The following is a 17,383-nucleotide window of genomic DNA, read 5'->3' as shown; positions in this document are numbered from 1 at the left end:
TTCAGGCTAGTTTGTGTTCATGTCGTTTGCATATTAAGAGCCAAATCTTGCCTAAACTCTGTTTATGCAAAGAGTTGTCTCCCAGCGTGGGAGGTGTCTTATGCGTTTTTCAGACGGTCTTTCCCAGAGTCCTAATCTTTGATTTGACAAAGTTCACTGTGTTCTCTGGTTACTCTTTGTGTAGTGCCTTTCTGTATTTTGTGTAAAGACTCAGAGTTCATGTCTAATGTATGCTCCATTTACTTCTGGATTTATGAACCATTTTGCATGGTACATATGTCTAGGAATCATTTGAAGTGCATTTGTTGAGAGGTGTCAATTTTCATGGACATGCATGTCATCCCCTCTGGTTTCCAAATGCGTTGCTCGTAAACCCTTTTAGAGACCTTGTCGGAAAAATGGGTGTTTTTCAGCATGAATTTCCACAGTTGAATGGATTCAGCAGCTCTAGCATCAGGGACGCTGTGTCCAGTGAAAGGGGAGTCGGGTGCGTCCTCCCTTTCAACACTGGTCCCCAGTTCAGGTTGACAGGGCTTTGATCTTCCATCTGTGAGCCAGAGGCCACAGGCATCCTTGTGTGTCCTTGTCTGTGTGAGCAGCTGAAGTGAGGTTCTTCTCCACAGGCGCCCAGCAGGTCTGCAGGTTTGGATCGCTACAGGTGAACATCTAAGAGGACAGGAGCAACCGTGCCAGAAGTAAGTGGAATTCACCTTGAGGGTTGGCATTGATCATTAAGTGATGCTACTGTGGGACTTTGATTGGTCCGGCAATCTCTTCTGCCAGAGAGCAAGAGAGATGTCTATGGGCTCTGCTAGGCCCTCCGCTCCCTCTTTGGATCCCGAAGGCTGGTTGTCATCATCCTGTACACCTAGCTGTGAGATGATGACCACCGCCACCTGCACTGTGTTTCCCTTTGCCCATGTGACCATGCGAAGAGTCAGGACATCTCTGAGCTACACTAGCCATGTGCATTGCCTCTCATTGGACCTGCACATGTTTCTTCTTTTTAATTCCTGATCACTGATTTTCTCAAGCATGTGGGGGCCACAAGGATGGTGGGTCTTTCTCTGGCCTTGTGTTCTGAGGAAAACTTGTTCCTTTGTTGGAGTGGGTATATCTTTCCATTTCTCCTGCCTGGTTTATTCTTGTGAGTTTGTTTGTGCCGGCAGAAGAACTCAGACTTTCCCTTGTGCCTGAGGTGTCCCACTTACAACAGCACTGCTTACCTGGAGATTCTGAGCATATTAGCCAAGAGGGCTTCATTTGGAAGATAACATTATAAAAGGACCCACAAGTCCTTTCAGATCCCCAAAGGCTACTTCACACTTTGGTCTTCCAATATGTGGGAAGTGAGAACAATCTTCTGGAGAAGGGAAAAGCTACCCACCCAAGATTCTGGCCTAGAGAATTCCATGGACTTTAGAATTGATAGGGATGCCAAGACTCTAACGATACTTAGAGACTATAACTTTCATCTGCAATAAGAGCAAAATCCAGTTTCCTATCATCTCAGTGAATAGCGTTGATTGGGAACCCCGAAAGGATGGGAAGAAATGCAGAGAGAAGTGGACTCAATGTTGAGAGGCGAGGGAGAGAGGAACGGGGAATGCTTGCCATGAATCCAGGTTTTGCTGCGAAGTGGGGGGGATAGAATGTGGGTGTCTGAATGTAGACAGCGGTGACGCTTACACAGCATTGTAAAGGCCTCCATATTCCCAAGGAAGGAAAATTTATTGACACACACTTGCGAGCAAAATATACAGAAAGACATAAAAGACATAAAAGATGAGAAGAAAGATGCCTAGGAGCCTGATGAAAATGAGCTCTGGGGAAGGAAAGTCAATCTCCCCTGGGTGTGGAGGGAGTAGACGGCGTCCAAGGGGGACACACAGGGATGGAGCCTGCAGAGCCAACTGCGCCCCTGGATGATGTGGTTGCCAAAGGGTTCTGGGCTTCTATTCAGAGCAGGGTCCTGTTCTCCCTTCAAGTGTTGGATAGTCATGGTGGGAGTCTGAGTCCTTGGTAGGAGGCAGGGCAGGCTGCTGCTCCAAAGTTGGTCACTCAGGCCCTGACTCGGGTTCTGCCGCCAAAGCCTGAGCAGGTGCAAGTGCACATGGAGGTGGAGTTTCTCAAAGGTGGGGTGGGACATTTTGGCCTGGCGCTGGGTGTTGTGCAGGCACAGAGATCTGATGTGCTGAGGGTGGTGGACAATACCCGGCTGGTCCCGTGTCATTGGGAGGGGATGTCTCAGGTCTCGATCTCCCCTCAGTGGATCCGTGAGTCCTGCACCTGGCGCTCCCACCTCCATAGGGACAGGTCTTAGACATGGAGGCTGGCTGAGTTTGACGGCCAGAGCTAGAGCTGTGGGAGAAGAAAAGTTTGCCACAGGCCAGCCTTGCCATGTGCCTAAGTGGGTACGAAAGCTTCCTAGAGATTTGCTAAGAAGCCCCGGCATCAGAGTCTTCTCTGCAGTCTCCAAGACGGGTGGTGTGAGGCTAGCCTTCGTTCCAGGCCCAGCCCCAGCTCTGGGGGACACCTCCCTGTGTGGCTCAACACCGCCTCCCCACACCCACAGGCAGTAGCCCCAGCCAACTCACCTCTGTGCTCTTCCGTGCTGGGCTCCAGGTCTTCCTGCTGCCTCCGAGGCAGGGCTTCTCGAAGTTCTGCATCAGAGCCGGCTGTGCTGAGCTCCGTGGCAGCCTGAGACTGGGTCCCAGGGTGTTTGCTGGGTGGAGTCTGGACAGCAGACCTTGCCCACTTCCTCTTCATCGCCAATTGGGCTGAGCCCTCCGTGGCCACCCTCACCTGGAGCCTGTACTGGACCTCCCGAGCAGGGGGCTGGTGCTCTGAACCCTCCCTTTGGGAGGTGGATGGGGTGTGCCCCTCAGAGGCCACCTCGGGTGGGACGGTCTGCAATGTCAGTGACCATCAGCCAGCCCTGCTTCGATATTTCTGAGGTTAGCTTGGCAAGGATGGCTGCTGCTTCTGCCTGCCTGCCCTTCTGCTCCACGAAAGACCAGAGACAGGAGTATCTGCTCAGATACCCACCCGGGAGGATGGAGAATCCCCTGAGAGCATGAGGTCAGCCTGGGCATCTGGCTCTGCCCGGACACTCCCCATGCCACACAGCCTGCTCTCCCCTGGGGTGTGGACACAAGAAGCACATGGGCTCCTGACTGAAATGCGGCTGGGCATGCTTGAGGCCGACACACCCCAAGAAACCCCCATCCACACTCAGGGAAAGGCCTCAGGCTTCCCTCTGTGGGACAGGAGAGGTGGCCGGACCCAGTCTGGGGCTCCCCTGTTACCTTTCTTTTCCTTCAGCAAAGGGCCAGAGGCCTCTCGGCGGGGCCCCTGAGCCAGTGTCTACCGCGTTCCCACGCATTCTGCCTGTTAGCTAGCCTGAGACCCCGTCCTCTGGACAGGGGCAAACAGCAGAGTATCTTCACAGCTAGCGATCTGGCCAGGGTCTCCTCTCTGCTGGCCAGGCCTGGATACACAGGTTGCGGGTTCTGTTGGGTTCTGTTGCCAGGAAGTGACATCATTTCCTGGTTCGTGGCTGAGGTCCCTTCCACAAAGCTCCCAAACGGAACTTCTGGTTTTCTGGCTGTTTCCCCATGCCCTTAGGCCACATGCAGGCACAGTGAAACCCACAGAGCCCATCCCACAGCCTTGGGGAGATCTGGGTGCAGCCAGGGCCTGAGTTCTGAGGACACAGCTCCTTTCAGAACAGGCTCCTTCTTCTCAGAAGTGTTGTGGCCCTGGACAAGCCATGTGCCCCACAGTGTTTCCCGTCTCTCCATCTGCAGAGTGGGTCACAATCTCCCGTCTCCTGACTAGGTCTGTCAGCCTACGAGGAGCTCCAGTGCCTGTTCAAAATTTGGGCCTCTTTCACTTGGAGCTTGGACACAGACTTCCCAAAGGATGGATTCCACACAGGGCTGACCTAGCACACAATGGGCAGAATCAGGCCTGGATTTGCTCTGGAACTTGGGAAAAGGCAGTCCCCTTCCTTCCTATTTATGGTCCCTGATTTGGGAGGACCGGAAGGTCATATTCACACATCCCCCCGTCTGATATCAACCTTTCCTGTCCTAATCAAAAGTCCCACTCAGCCTCGAGGGTTGGGGGAGTCTGCCCCAACAGTGGCTCCCCGCAATCTTGTCTTTGAGTCTCATCATCGTGGGTCATTTTCCCCCTGGCAGGGGAATATTCACTGTCACTGTTTCCGACCAGAAGAGAGATTCATGCAAATTCTGTGAAATTGACTCATTTCCTCTCTGCATTGTTCAGTCTCTCTCTCTCGTTTCCTCTCTTTCTTGACCTTTCCAAATTCAGTCTGTCTCTTCCACTCTGTGTCTCTCCTGTGGATGCTCGCATGCCTGTGAAGGCATGTACGCATGTATATTTTTGGCCTAGGCTGAGGCTTAGGGTTTCATTTTGAGTGAGGTAAAGTTTTGGGGTTGGAGTTGGTGTTAGGGGAAGGATTAGGTCTGGGGTTAGTTCTGGGAGACTTAGTTATCGGGTACCAGCCTCGATATGACCCAGGGTATCCTCGGGATGAACGGCATCGGCGTCAGAGAGAGAGAGAGAGAAAGAGAGAGAGACAGGGGCTGATGATTCCTTGGTTTACATTGCAAACCAATAAAACCCCAGCAAGGGGCTTGCTCTGTTTATGTAGGCCGCAGGCGCCCTCTCGAATCACTGGAGGCACCCCACCAGGGCACCCCCTCGAGTGGGTCTTAGAAGCCCAGGCAGATAAGTAAACTCAGAGGGCCCAGCGCTCCAAGGATCTCAACCAGAAAAAGGACAATAGAGAAAAGGATGGAAAAAGAGAAAGAACGACACAGGGAGACCAAACTTCAGTGAGCAAGGCCCAAAACTTTATTTTCCAGTGCTGCTTTTATACCCTAAGTTATGCGCATAAGAAACAGAGAAAGGGAGGTGTAGATTCATGCCAAAATCACGTGGGGTCAGCAGTCTTGACCCTTATCAGGATCAGGGCTTATTTTTGTGTGTCTTGTGATAAAAGTTTTAGGTGGTTTACATCCTCTTCTGGCCAGGGGGCCTGCTAACAGTTTATGGCCCTCTCTCCTAACAATAGGTTAGTTAGCAAGTAAAAAGCTTATATACTTTTAAGGTGACTTTCCTAAAGTTAGGTGCTAGACACATAACAAAGTTACATTCCTATAAGGCACCAATGTAGTGAGCTGCAAGAAAGGAATTTATTAACTTAAGATCTGATGTGGTTAAATCAAAGGATTAATATATTTCCAAGGATACAATAGATGGAGGAAACTGCAGCAAGCATTGATTCAACAATGAAATCTTTTCTAGTACTATTCTAATGATTTTAACTTCTTCAACAGATTCCTGTATTTTAGAATAATAGGCTTTCTGTCCTTGCATGGCTGGGAGGCTATAAACAGTCACACTCATAGTTGTAAGAGCCCGGAAAAACTTGTCATGCAAGTTAGAAAGCTATCAGAGGGGCTTGGATTGGAACACTCCTATTAAGCCGAGGAGAACTTTTAAACTACAGCTCTGAATTAATGTTTTCAGAGAAAGGTGGTTGGGGGGAAGCCCCTGTAAGTATTAGAGGACTTGGTAAGAGGCGTAAGAAAGTAAAGCAGTCAGACTCCAGTTTTCTTTGGGGTAGATGCTCAGGTAAGTCCAGGGGGTTCTTCGAGCCCTGATTAGCCTTTGCCCGTCAGGCCTCTTCCCCAATTGACCTTTGCCATGGGTAGGATTTCCCTCGCTGGCTCCCAGCACTTAGTGGTGTGAGTTCTCATTCTCTTACATAATAACCCCTTCTCCGATATTCTGCTTGCAAATATGCTTGTGTGTTCACTTTGTTACCATTTTGATTTGTGAATGCTTAGCTTTTCTGTTGCAAAGCTGGACGGAAGCTGGTGGGTGTCCCTTGGTTTCCTGTTTCCTTGAATTGAAGAGACCCAATTTTGCTTCCCCCACACACACACATGTTGAGAAATCCCTGACAAGGAGGACCCTATGGCCCCTGCTTATTTCCAGGAGTTTCATCACTTCAGGCTTTGCGTTGATGTGTTTCACTGAATCTGACGTGTTCTGAGACCAAAAGCCAATGTGATTGTTTAGATGGAACCATCTCCATTTCCCACGTCCTTTCGTTGCAGAGGCTCTTGTTCCCATTCTTATCGCCTCCCCTCCTTTGGCGTCAATGAATTGACTATAGAAACTAGGGTTTAGTTCTGGACCCTCAACTCCATTCCATGGATCTGGTTCTGCGTGTTTCGTTTCTTCCCAGTACCATGCTGTCCTGTTATCCTGGTATGATAATCAAATTGGCTATCAGGCAGGCTGCTATGTCCATTTCAGGGCTTTGTGGCAGATTGCATTGACCCTTTTGTCTCCTTTGTGTTTCCATAGACATTTTGGATTTCTTTGGTTATAATGTCCTGAGAGCAGCAGTTGGTATTTTGAGAGGAATAGTGTGGAACCTCTGGATTGACCCACGGTGGAGATAAGGGGGATGGGGAACTGGCATCATCTTACCAGGAGGAATTCTTCTGCTCCGTGAGCACAGCTTATTTTCCATTGGATTTGTGGGCTTCACTTTCTTTCATCAATCTCTTGCAGTTCTCTGAGACGAGGGACTTCCTTCCTGGGTTAGATGGACTCCTAGCTATTGTCTTTCAGGGTATGTCACTGTCGGTGGGGTTGTTCCTTGACTTCTCCTTCAAAGCATTTGCTCTGAGTGTTAGAAATGCCAAGATTTCTCTTCCCCTTCCTCACTGTCCATCTCTCTGAGCCTCCAGGTAGAAGAGGCCTAGTTCAGGGACCCATGCGGCTCGGGGAGTGCAGCTAGACCGTGTTTCTAAGGCCCTCAGTGTTGGGCATCATTCAGTGTACTCTCCGTGTTCCTACCTTCGCTTGGTGTCCGTTCAGACCTCTCCTTCAGGCTAGTTTCTGTTCATGTAGTTTGTGTATTAGGAGCCAAATCCTGCCAAAGCTCTGTGTCTGTAAACTGTTGTCTCCCAGCTTGGGATGTGTCATTTGCGTTTTTCAGAAGGAATTTCCCAGAGTCCAAATCTTGGATTTTTTTTTTTTAATTTATTTTATTGGAGCAAATTACCTTACATTAATATATTGGTTGGTTTCACCATATATTGAGACGAATCTGCTCCGGGTGTACATGTGTTCCCTTTCTTGAAAGCCCCTCCCACTTCCCTCTTCCCCATATCCTCCCTCCAGGTCATCCCCATGCACAAAACCCAAGCATCATGTATCATGTGTCGAATCTGGACTGGTGATTCATTTCACATATGATAATATATGTGCTGCAATGTCGTTCTCTCCAATCATCCCACCTCACCCTCTCCCATAGAGTCCCAAAGACTGTTTTATACACCTATGTCCCTTTTCCAGTGTCGTATACAGGGTTAATGTTACCATCTTTCTAAATTCCATATATATGTGTTAGTATACTGTATTGGTGTTTTTCTTTCTCGCTTACTTCACTCAGTATAATAGGCTCCAATTTCATTCACCTCATTAAAACTGATTCAAATGCATTCTTTTTGATGGCTGAAAAATATTCCATTGTGTATATGTACCAAAGCTTTCTTATCCATTCATCTGCAGATGGACATCTAGGTTGCTTCCATGTCCTGGCTATTATAAACAGTGCAGCGATGAAAATTGGAGTACATTTGTTTCTTTCAATTCTGGTTTCCTCCATGTGTATGCCCAGGATTGCAATTGCTGGATCATATGGTAGTTCTATTTCCAGTTTTTTGAGGAATCTCCACACTGTTCTCCATAGTGGCTGTACTAGTTTGCATTCCCACCAACAGTGTAAGAGGGTTCCCTTTTCTCCACACCCTCACCAGCATTTATTGCATGTAGACTTTTGGATAGCAGCCATTCTGACTGGTGTGAAATGGTATCTCATTGTGGTTTTGATTTGCATTTCTCTGATTATGAGGGATGTTGAGCATTTTTGCATGTGTTTGTTAGCCATCTTTATGTCTTTGAACAAATATTAAAAGCAGCAAGGGAAAAACAACAAATAACACACAAGTTGATCCCCATAAGGATAACCGCTGATCTCTCAGCAGAAACCCTTCAGGCCAGGAGGGAATGGCAAGACATACTTAAACTGATGAAAGAAAGTAACTTACAGCCCAGATTACTATACCCAGCAAGGATCTCATTCAAATATGAAGGAGAAATCAAAAGCTTTTCAAACAAGCAAAAGCTGAGAGAATTCAGCATCACCAAATCAGCTCTCCAACAAATACTAAAGGATCTTCTCTAGACAGGAAACAAAGAAAGGGTATACGAACTAGAAACCAAAACAATAAAGAAAATGGCAACGGTATCATACTTATCAATAATCACCTTAAACATAAATGGGTTGAATGCCCCAACCAAAAGACAAAGGTTGGCTGAATGGATACAAAAACAAGACCCCCATATATGTTGTCTACAAGAGACCCACCTCAAAACGAGGGACACATACAGACTGAAAGTGAAGGGCTGGAGGAAGATATTCCACACAAATAGAGACCAAAAGAAAGCAGGAGTTGCAATACTCACATCAGATAAAATAGATTTTAAAACAAAGACTGTGAAAAGAGACAAAGAAGGAAACTACATAATGATCAAAGGATCAATCCAAGAAGAAGATATAACAATTATAAATATTTATGCACCCAACATAGGAGCACCACAATATGTAAGACAATTACTAACGAGTATGAAAGGGGAAATTAACAATAACACAATAATAGTGGGAGACTTTAATACCCCACTTACATCTATGGATAGATCAACTAAACAGAAAATTAACAAGGAAACACAAAGTTTAAATGATACAATAGACCAGTTAGACCTAATAGGTCTCTATAGGACATTTCACCACAAAACAATAAATTTCATCTTTTTCTCAAGCACACACGGAACCTTTTCCAGGATAGATCACATCCTGGACCATAAATCTAGCCTTGGTAAATTCAAAAAAATTGAAATCATTCCAAGCATCTTTTCTGACAACAATGTAGTAAGATTAGATCTCAATTACGGGAGAAAAACTATTAAAAATGCCAACATATGGAGGCTGAACAACACGCTGCTGAATAATGAAAAAATAATAGAAGAAATCAAAAGAGAAATCAAAATATGCATAGAAATGAATGAAAATGAAAACACAACAACTCCAAACCTCTGGGACACTGCAAAATCAGTGCGAAGGGGGAAGTTCACAGTAATATAAGCACACGTCAAGAAACAAGAAAAAAAGTCAACTAAATAACCTAACTCTACATCTAAAGCAACTAGAAAAGGAAGAAATGAAGAACCCCAGGGTTAGTACAAGGAAAGAAATCGTAAAAATTAGGGCAGAGATAAATGCAAAAGAAACAAAACAGACCATAGCAAAAATCAACAAAGCCAAAAGCTGGTTCTTTGAGAAGGTAAATAAAATTGACAAACCACTAGCCAGACTCATCAAGAAACAAAGGAGGAAGAACCAAATCAATAAAATTAGAAATGAAAATGAAGAGATCACAACCGACAACACAGAAATACAAAGGATTATTAGAGAATACTATTAGCAATTGTATGGCAATAAAATGAATAACCTGTAAGTAATGGACAAAATCCTAGAAAAGTACCCCTTGCCAAAACTGAACCAGGAAGAAATAGCAAATCTGAACAGACACATCACAAGCATGGATCCAGAGGAAGTAATCGGAAATCTTCCAGCCAACAAAAGCCCAGGCCCAGACGGCTTCACAGCTGAATTCTACCAAAAATTTAGAGAAGAGCTAACACCTATTCTACTCAAACTCTTCCAGAAAATTGCTGAGGAAGGGAAACTTCCAAACTCATTCTATGAGGCCACCATCACCCTAATCCCAAAACCTGTTAAAGATCCCATGAAAAAAGAAAACTGCAGGCCAATATCACTGATGAACATAGATGCAAAAATCCTTAACAAAATTCTAACAATCAGAATCCAACAACACATTAAGAAGATCATACATCATGACAAAGTGGGCTTTATCCCAGGAATGCAAGTATTTTTCAATATACGCAAATCAATCAACGTAATACACCACATTAGCAAACTGAAAAATAAAAATCATATGATTATCTCAATAGATGCAGAGAAAGTCTTTGACAAAATACAACATCCATTTATGATAAAAACACTCCAGAAAGTGGGAATAAAATGGACATATCTCAGCATAATAAAAGCTATGTATGACAAACGCACAGCAAACATTATCTTCAATGGTGAAAAACTGAAAACATTTCCCCTAAAGTCAGGAACATGACAAGGGTTCCCACTCTCACAAGTACTATTCAACATAGTTCTGGAAGTTTTGGCTACAGCAATCAGAGCAGAAAAAGACATAAAAGGAATACAAATTGGAAAAGAAGCAGTAAAACTTTCACTGTTCGCTGATGACATGATCCTCTACACAGAAAACCCTAAAGACTCTACCAGAACACTACTAGAGCTAATCAATGAATACAGTAACGTTGCAGGATATAAAATCAACACACAGAAATCCATTGCATTCCTATACACTAATAATGAGAAAATAGAAAGAGAAATTAAGGAAACTATTCCATTCACTGTTGCAACGAAAAGAATTAAATACGTAGGTATATATCTACCTAAGGATACAAAAGACTTGTACATAGAAAACTATAAAACACTAGTGAAAGTAACCAAAGAGGACACTAATAGATGGAGAAATATACCGTGTTCGTGGATTGGAAGAATAAATAGTGTGAAAATAAGTATAATATCCAAAGTAATTTATACTTTCAATGCAATCCCTATCAAGCTACCAATGATATTTTTCACAGAACTAGAACAAATAATCTCACAATTTGTATGGAAATACAAAAAATCTCGAATAGCCAAAGCAATCTTGAAGAAGAAGAATGGAACTGGAGGAATTAGCCTGCTGGACTTCAGGCTCTACTACAAAGCCACAGTCATTAAGACAGTATGGTACTGGCATAAAGACAGAAACATTGATCAATGGAATAAAATAGAAAGCCCAGAGATAAATCCACTCACCTATGGACACCTTATCTTTGACAAAGGAGGCAAGAATATAAAATGGAGAAAAGACAGTCTCTTTAACAAGTGGTGCTGGGAAAACAGGTCAGCCACTAGTAAAAGAATTAAACTAAAACACTTCCTAACACCACACAACAAAATAAACTCAAAATAGATTAGAGAGCTAAATGTAAGACCAGATTCTATAAAACTCTTAGAGGAGAACGTAGGCAAAACACTCTCCGACATAAATCACAGCAGGATCCTCCATGACCCACCTCCCAAAATATTGGAAATAAAAGCAAAAATAAACAAATGGGACTTAAATAAAATCAAAAGTTTCTGTACAGCAAAGGAAACTATAAGCAAGGTGAAAAGACAGCCTTCAAAATGGGAGAAAATAATAGCAAATTAAGCAACTGATTAAGGATTAGTCTCCAAAATATACAAGAAGCTCCTGCAGCTCAATTCCAGAAAAATAACTGACCCAATCAAAAAATGGGCCAAATCTTGGATTTTAAAAATTTCACTGTGTTCCCCGGTTACACTTTGTGTAGTGCCTTTCTGTATTGTGTGTGAAAACTAAGAGCTCATGTCTAATGTCTGCTCCATTTCCTTCTGGATTTGTGGACCATTTGGAATGGAACATATGTCTAGGAATCATTTGAAGTGCAATTATTGATAGGGGTCAAGTTTTCATGGACATGCATATCATCCCCTCTCGTTTCCAAATGCATTGTTCCTAAACTCTTTTGGAGACCTCCTCGGAAAGATGGGTGTTTTTCAGCTTGCATTTCCACAGATGATTGGATTCAGCAGCTCTAGCAGCAGGGACACTGTGTCCAGTGAAAGGGGAGTCTGGTGCGGCCTCCCTTTCAGCACCGATCCCCATTTCTGGTTGACAGGGCACTGATCTTCCATCCGTGAGCCAGAGGCCACAGGCATCTTTGTGTGCCCTTGTCTGTGTGAGCAGCTGAAGGGAGTTTCGTCTCCACAGGCGCCCAGCTTGCCTGCAGCTTCGGAACGACAGAGGTGAGCATCTCAATGGAGAGGAACAACTGTGCCAGATGTGGAGTGGGATCCACCCTGAGGTTGGGCACTGATCATCAAGAGATGCTTCTGTGGGACTTTGATGGGTCTGGCACACTCTTCTGCTAGAGGGTGAGAGAGATGTCTGTGGGCTCTGCTAGGCCCTCCGCTCCCTCTTTGGGTCCCAAAGCCTGGTTATCACCATCCTGAGCACCTAGCTCTGAGATGATGACCACCGCCACCTGCACTGTGTTTCCCTTTGCCCGCGTATACATGCGAAGCGTCAGGCTGTCTCTGAGCTACCCTAGCCATGTGCATTGCCTCTCATTGGACTTGTGCATGTTTCTTCTGTTTCCTTCCCAATCACTGATTTTCTTGAGCATGTGGGGGCCACAAGGATGGTGGGTCTTTCTCTGGCCTTGTGTTCTGAGGAACACTTGTCCCTTTGTTGGTGTGGGTTTATCTTTACATTTCTCCTGCCTGGTTTATTGGTGTGAGTTTGTTTGTGCCGGCGGAAGAACTCAGCCTTTCTCTTGTGCCTGAGGTGTCCCACTTACAACAGCAATGCCTAACTGGAGATTCTGAACACATTTGCTGAGAGGGCTTTGTTTGGCCGATGACATTTTGAAAGGACCTACACGGTCCTTTCAGATACCCAAAGTATCCTTCAAATGACATAGAAACCAGAATTCTCCAGTTTGGTCTTCCAATATGTGGGAAGTCAGCACAATCCCCTGGGGGAGGGAAAAGCTACCAACTCACGGATTCTGGCCTAGAGATTTCCATGGATGGTAGAATTCATGGGGATGCAAAGACTAACAATACTGAGAGACTAAAACGTTCACCTTCAGTCAGAGCAAAATCCAGTTTCCTCTCATTTTAGTGATTGGCATTGATTGTTGAACCCCCCAAAATGGGAAGAAATGCAGAGAGAAGAAGACTCAATGTTGTCAGGCGGGGGAGAGTGGAACGGGGACTGCTTGCAATGAATACAGGCTTTGCTGGAAGTGGGGGGGGATAGAATGAGGGTGTCCAAATGTAGACAGTGTTGATGCTTACACAGCATTGTGAAGGCCTTCATATTCCCAACTGGCATCAAGGAAGAAAACTTTATTGACACACACTTACGAGCAAAATATACAGAAAGCTATCAGTCAGTTCAGTTCAGTTCAGTCGCTCAGTTGTGTCAGACTCCCCGTGACCTCATGAATCACAGCACGCCAGGCCTCCCTATCCATCAGTAATTCCTGGAGTACACTCAAACTCATGTCCACAGAGTCGGTGATGCCATCCAGCCATCTTATTCTCAGTCGTCCCCTTCTCCTCCTGCCCCCAAACTTTCCCAGCATCAGAGTCTTTTCCAGTGAGTCAACTCGTCGCATGAGGTGGCCAAAGTATTGCAGTTTCAGCTTTAGCATCAGTCCTTCCAATGAACACCCAGAAACGATCTCCCTTAGAATGGACTGGTTGGATCTCCTTGCAGTACAAGGGACTCTCAAGAGTCTTCTCCAACACCACAGTTCAAAAGCATCAATTCTTGGGCGATCAGCTTTCTTCACAGTCCAACTCTCACATCCATACATGACCACGGGAAAACCATAGCCTTGACTAGACGGACCTTTGATGGCAAAGTAATGTGTCTGCTTTTCAATATACTTTCAAGGTTGGTCATAACTTTCCTTCAAAGTAGTAAGCCTCTTTTAATTTCATGGTTGCAATCAGCATCTGCAGTGATTTTGGAACCCAAAAAAATAAAGTCTGACACTGTTTCCACTGTTTTTCCATCTATTTCCCATGAAGTGATGGGACCAGATGCCATGATCTTTTTTTTCTGAATGTTGAACTTCAAGCCAACCTTTTCACTCTCCTCTTTCACTTTCATCAAGAGGTTTTTGAGTTCCTCTTCACTTTCTGCCATAAGGGTAGTGTCATCTGCATATCTGAGATTACTGATATTTCTCCTAGCAATCTTGATTCCAGCTTGTGCTTCTTCCAGCCCAACGTTCCTCATCATGTACTCTGCATATAAGTTAAATAAACAAGGTGACAATATACAGCCTTGACGTACTCCTTTTCCTATTTGGAACCAGTCGGTTGTTCCATGTCCAGTTCTGACTGTTGCTTCCTGACCTGCATACAGGTTTCTCAAGAGGCAGGTCAGTTGGTCTGGTATTCCCATTTCTTTCAGAATGTTCCACAGTTTATTATGATCCACACAGTCAAAGGCTTTGGCATAGTCAATGAAGCAGAAATAGATGTTTTTCTGGAACTCTCTTGCTTTCTCCATAATCCATGGATGTTGGCAATTTGATCTCTGGTGCCTCTGCCTTTTCTAAAACCTGCTTGAACATCTGGGAGTTTTCGGGTCACATATTGCTGAAGCCCGGCTTGGAGAATTTTGAGCATGACTTTAGTAGCGATTGAGATGAGTGCAATTGTGCGGTAGTTTCAGCATTCTTTGGCATTGCCTTTCTTTGGGATTGGAATGAAGACTGACCTTTTCCAGTCCTGTGGCCAATGCTGAGTTTTCCAAATGTTCTGGCATATTGAGTGCAGCACTTTCACAGCATCATCTTTCAAGACTTGAAATAGCTCAACTGGAATTCCATCACCAACACTAGCTTTGTTCGTAGTGATGCTTCCTAAGGCCCACCTGACTTCACATTCCAAGATGTCTGGCTCTAGGTCAGTGATCACGTTATCTTGACTATCTTGCTCGTGAAGATCTCTTTTGTACAGTTCTTCTGTGTATTCTTGCCACCTCTTCTTAATATCTTCTGCTTCTGTTAGCTCCCTACCATTTCTGTTCTTTATCGAGCCCATCTTTGCATGAAATGTTCCCTTGGAATCTCTAATTTTCTTGAAGAGCTCTCTTGTTTTTCCTATTCTGTTGTTTTCCTCTATTTCTTTGCATTGATCACTGAGGAAGGCTTTCTTATCTCTCCTTGCTATTCTTTGGAACTCTGCATTCAGATGCTTATATCTTTCCTTTTCTCCTTTGCTTTTTGCTTCTCTTCTTTTCACAGCTATTTGTAAGGCCTCCTCAGACAACCATTTGGCTTTTTTGCATTTCTTTACCATGGGGATGCTCTTGGTCCCTGTCTCCTGTACAGTGTCACGAACGCCCGTCCAGAGTTCATCAGGCACTCTATCTCTCAAATCTATTCCCTTATATCTATTTTTCACTTCCACTGTATAATCATAAGGGATTTGATTTAAGTCATACCTGAATGGTCTAGTGGTTTTCCCTACTTTCTTCAATTTAAGTCTGAATTTGGCAATTAGGTGTTCATGATCTGAGCCACAGTCAGCTCCTGGTCTTGTTTTTGCTAACTGTATACAGCTTCTCCATCTTTGGCTGCAAAGAATATAATCAATCTGATTTCGGTGTTGACCATCTGGTGATGTCCACGTGTAGAGTCTTCTCTTTGTTGTTGGAAGAGGGTGTTTGCTATGACCAGTGCGTTCTCTTGACAAAACTCTATTAGCCTTTGCCCTGCTTCATTCCGTGCTCCAAGGCCAAATTTGCCTGTTACTCCAGGTGTTTCTTGACTTCCAACTTTTGCATTCCGGTCCCCTATAATGCAAAGGACATCTTTTTTGGGTGTTAGTTCTAAAAGGTCTTGTAGATCTTCATAGAACCATTCAACTTCGGCTGTTCAGCGTTACTGGTTGGGGCATAGGCCTGGATTACTGCAATATTGAATGGTTTGCCTTGGAAACGAACAGAAATCATTTTGTCTTTTTTAAGATTGCATCCAAGTACTGCATTTCGGACGAGGAGAAAAATGCCTAGGACCCTGATGAAAATCAGCTCAGGGTAAGGAATGTAAATCTCCCCTGGGTTGGGAGGGAGTGGATGGTGTCCATGGGTAACACACAGGGATGGAGCCTGCAGAGCCAACCGTGCCACTGGATGATGTGGTTGCCGAAAGTCTCTGGGCTTCTGTCCAGAGCAGGGTCCTGTTCTCCCTGCAAGGTTGGGACAGTCATGGTGGGCATCTCAGTCCTTGGTAGGAGGTAGGTCAGGCTGCCGCTGTGAAAATAGGCACTCAGGCCCTGACTCGGGTTCTGCCACCAAAGCCCGAGCAGGTGCAAGTGCACATGGAGGTGGAGTTTCTGTAAGGTGGAGTGGGATATCGGTGCCTGGGGTTGGCGGTCTTGCAGGCACAGATTTCGGATGTGCTGAGGGTGCTGGCCAGTACCCGACTGGCCCCATGACATTGGGAGGGGACGTCTCAGGTCTCGATCTCCCCTCAGTGGATGCCTTGGTCCTGCTCCTTGAGCTCCCACCTCCTTAGGGACAGGTCCTGGACGTCGAGGCTGACTGAGTTTGATTTCCAGAGCTAGAGCTGTGGGAGAAGAAATATTTGCCACAGGCCAGCCTTGCCATGTGCCTAAGTGGGCACGAAAGCTTCCTAGAGATTCACTAAGAAGTCACAGCATCGGAGTCTTCTCTGAAGTCTCCAAGATGGGTGGTGTGAGACCATTCTTTGATCCAGGCTCAGCCCCAACCCTGTGGGACTCCTCCCTGTGTGGCTCAGCACTGCGTCCCCACGCTCACAGGCATTAGCCCCAGCCAACTCACCTCCATGCTCTGCCGTACTGAGTTCCAGATCTTCCTGCTGCATCCGAGGCAGGGCATCTCGGAGCTCTGGGTCACAGCCGGCTGTGCTGAGCTCCATGGCAGCCTGAGACTGGGCCCCGGGGTGTGTGCTGGGTGGCCTCTGGGCAACAAGTCTTGCCCGCCTCCTCCTAATCGCCAGGTGGGCTGAGCCCTCCGTGACCACGCTCACCTTGAGTTTGCACTGGGCCTCCCAGGCAGGGGGCTGGTGCTCTGAGCCCTCCCTCTGGAAGGTGGATGTGGTGTGCCCCTCGGACGATCTGCAATTACAGTAACCATCAGCCAGCCCCGCTTCAATATTTCTGAGCTGAGCCTGGCCAAAATGGCTGCTGCTTTTGCCCACCTGCCCTTCTACTCCCAGAAAGACCAGAGAGACGTGTGTCTCAGATACCCACCCGGGATGTCGGAGACCCCCATGAGGGCGTGAGGTCAGCCTGGGCAGCCAGTTCTGCCCGGACTCTGCCCATGCCACCCAGCCTGCTCTCCCCTGGGGTGTGGACACAAGCATCCCACGGGCTCCTAACCCACATGCGGCTGGGTGTGCTTGAGGCAGACACACCCAAGGAAACCCCCATTCACACACAGGGAAAGGCCTCAGGCTTCCCCGGGTAGGATGGGAGAGGTGGCCGGACCCGGCCTGGGCCTCCCTTCGGGCAAAGGGCCAGAGG

This window comes from Moschus berezovskii, chromosome 21 (assembly GCF_049115385.1).
Source record: "Moschus berezovskii isolate FMDL1 chromosome 21, NW_MosBer_1.0, whole genome shotgun sequence".
In the NCBI taxonomy this organism is placed as follows: domain Eukaryota; kingdom Metazoa; phylum Chordata; class Mammalia; order Artiodactyla; family Moschidae; genus Moschus; species Moschus berezovskii.
This window is presented reverse-complemented; position numbering follows the sequence as displayed.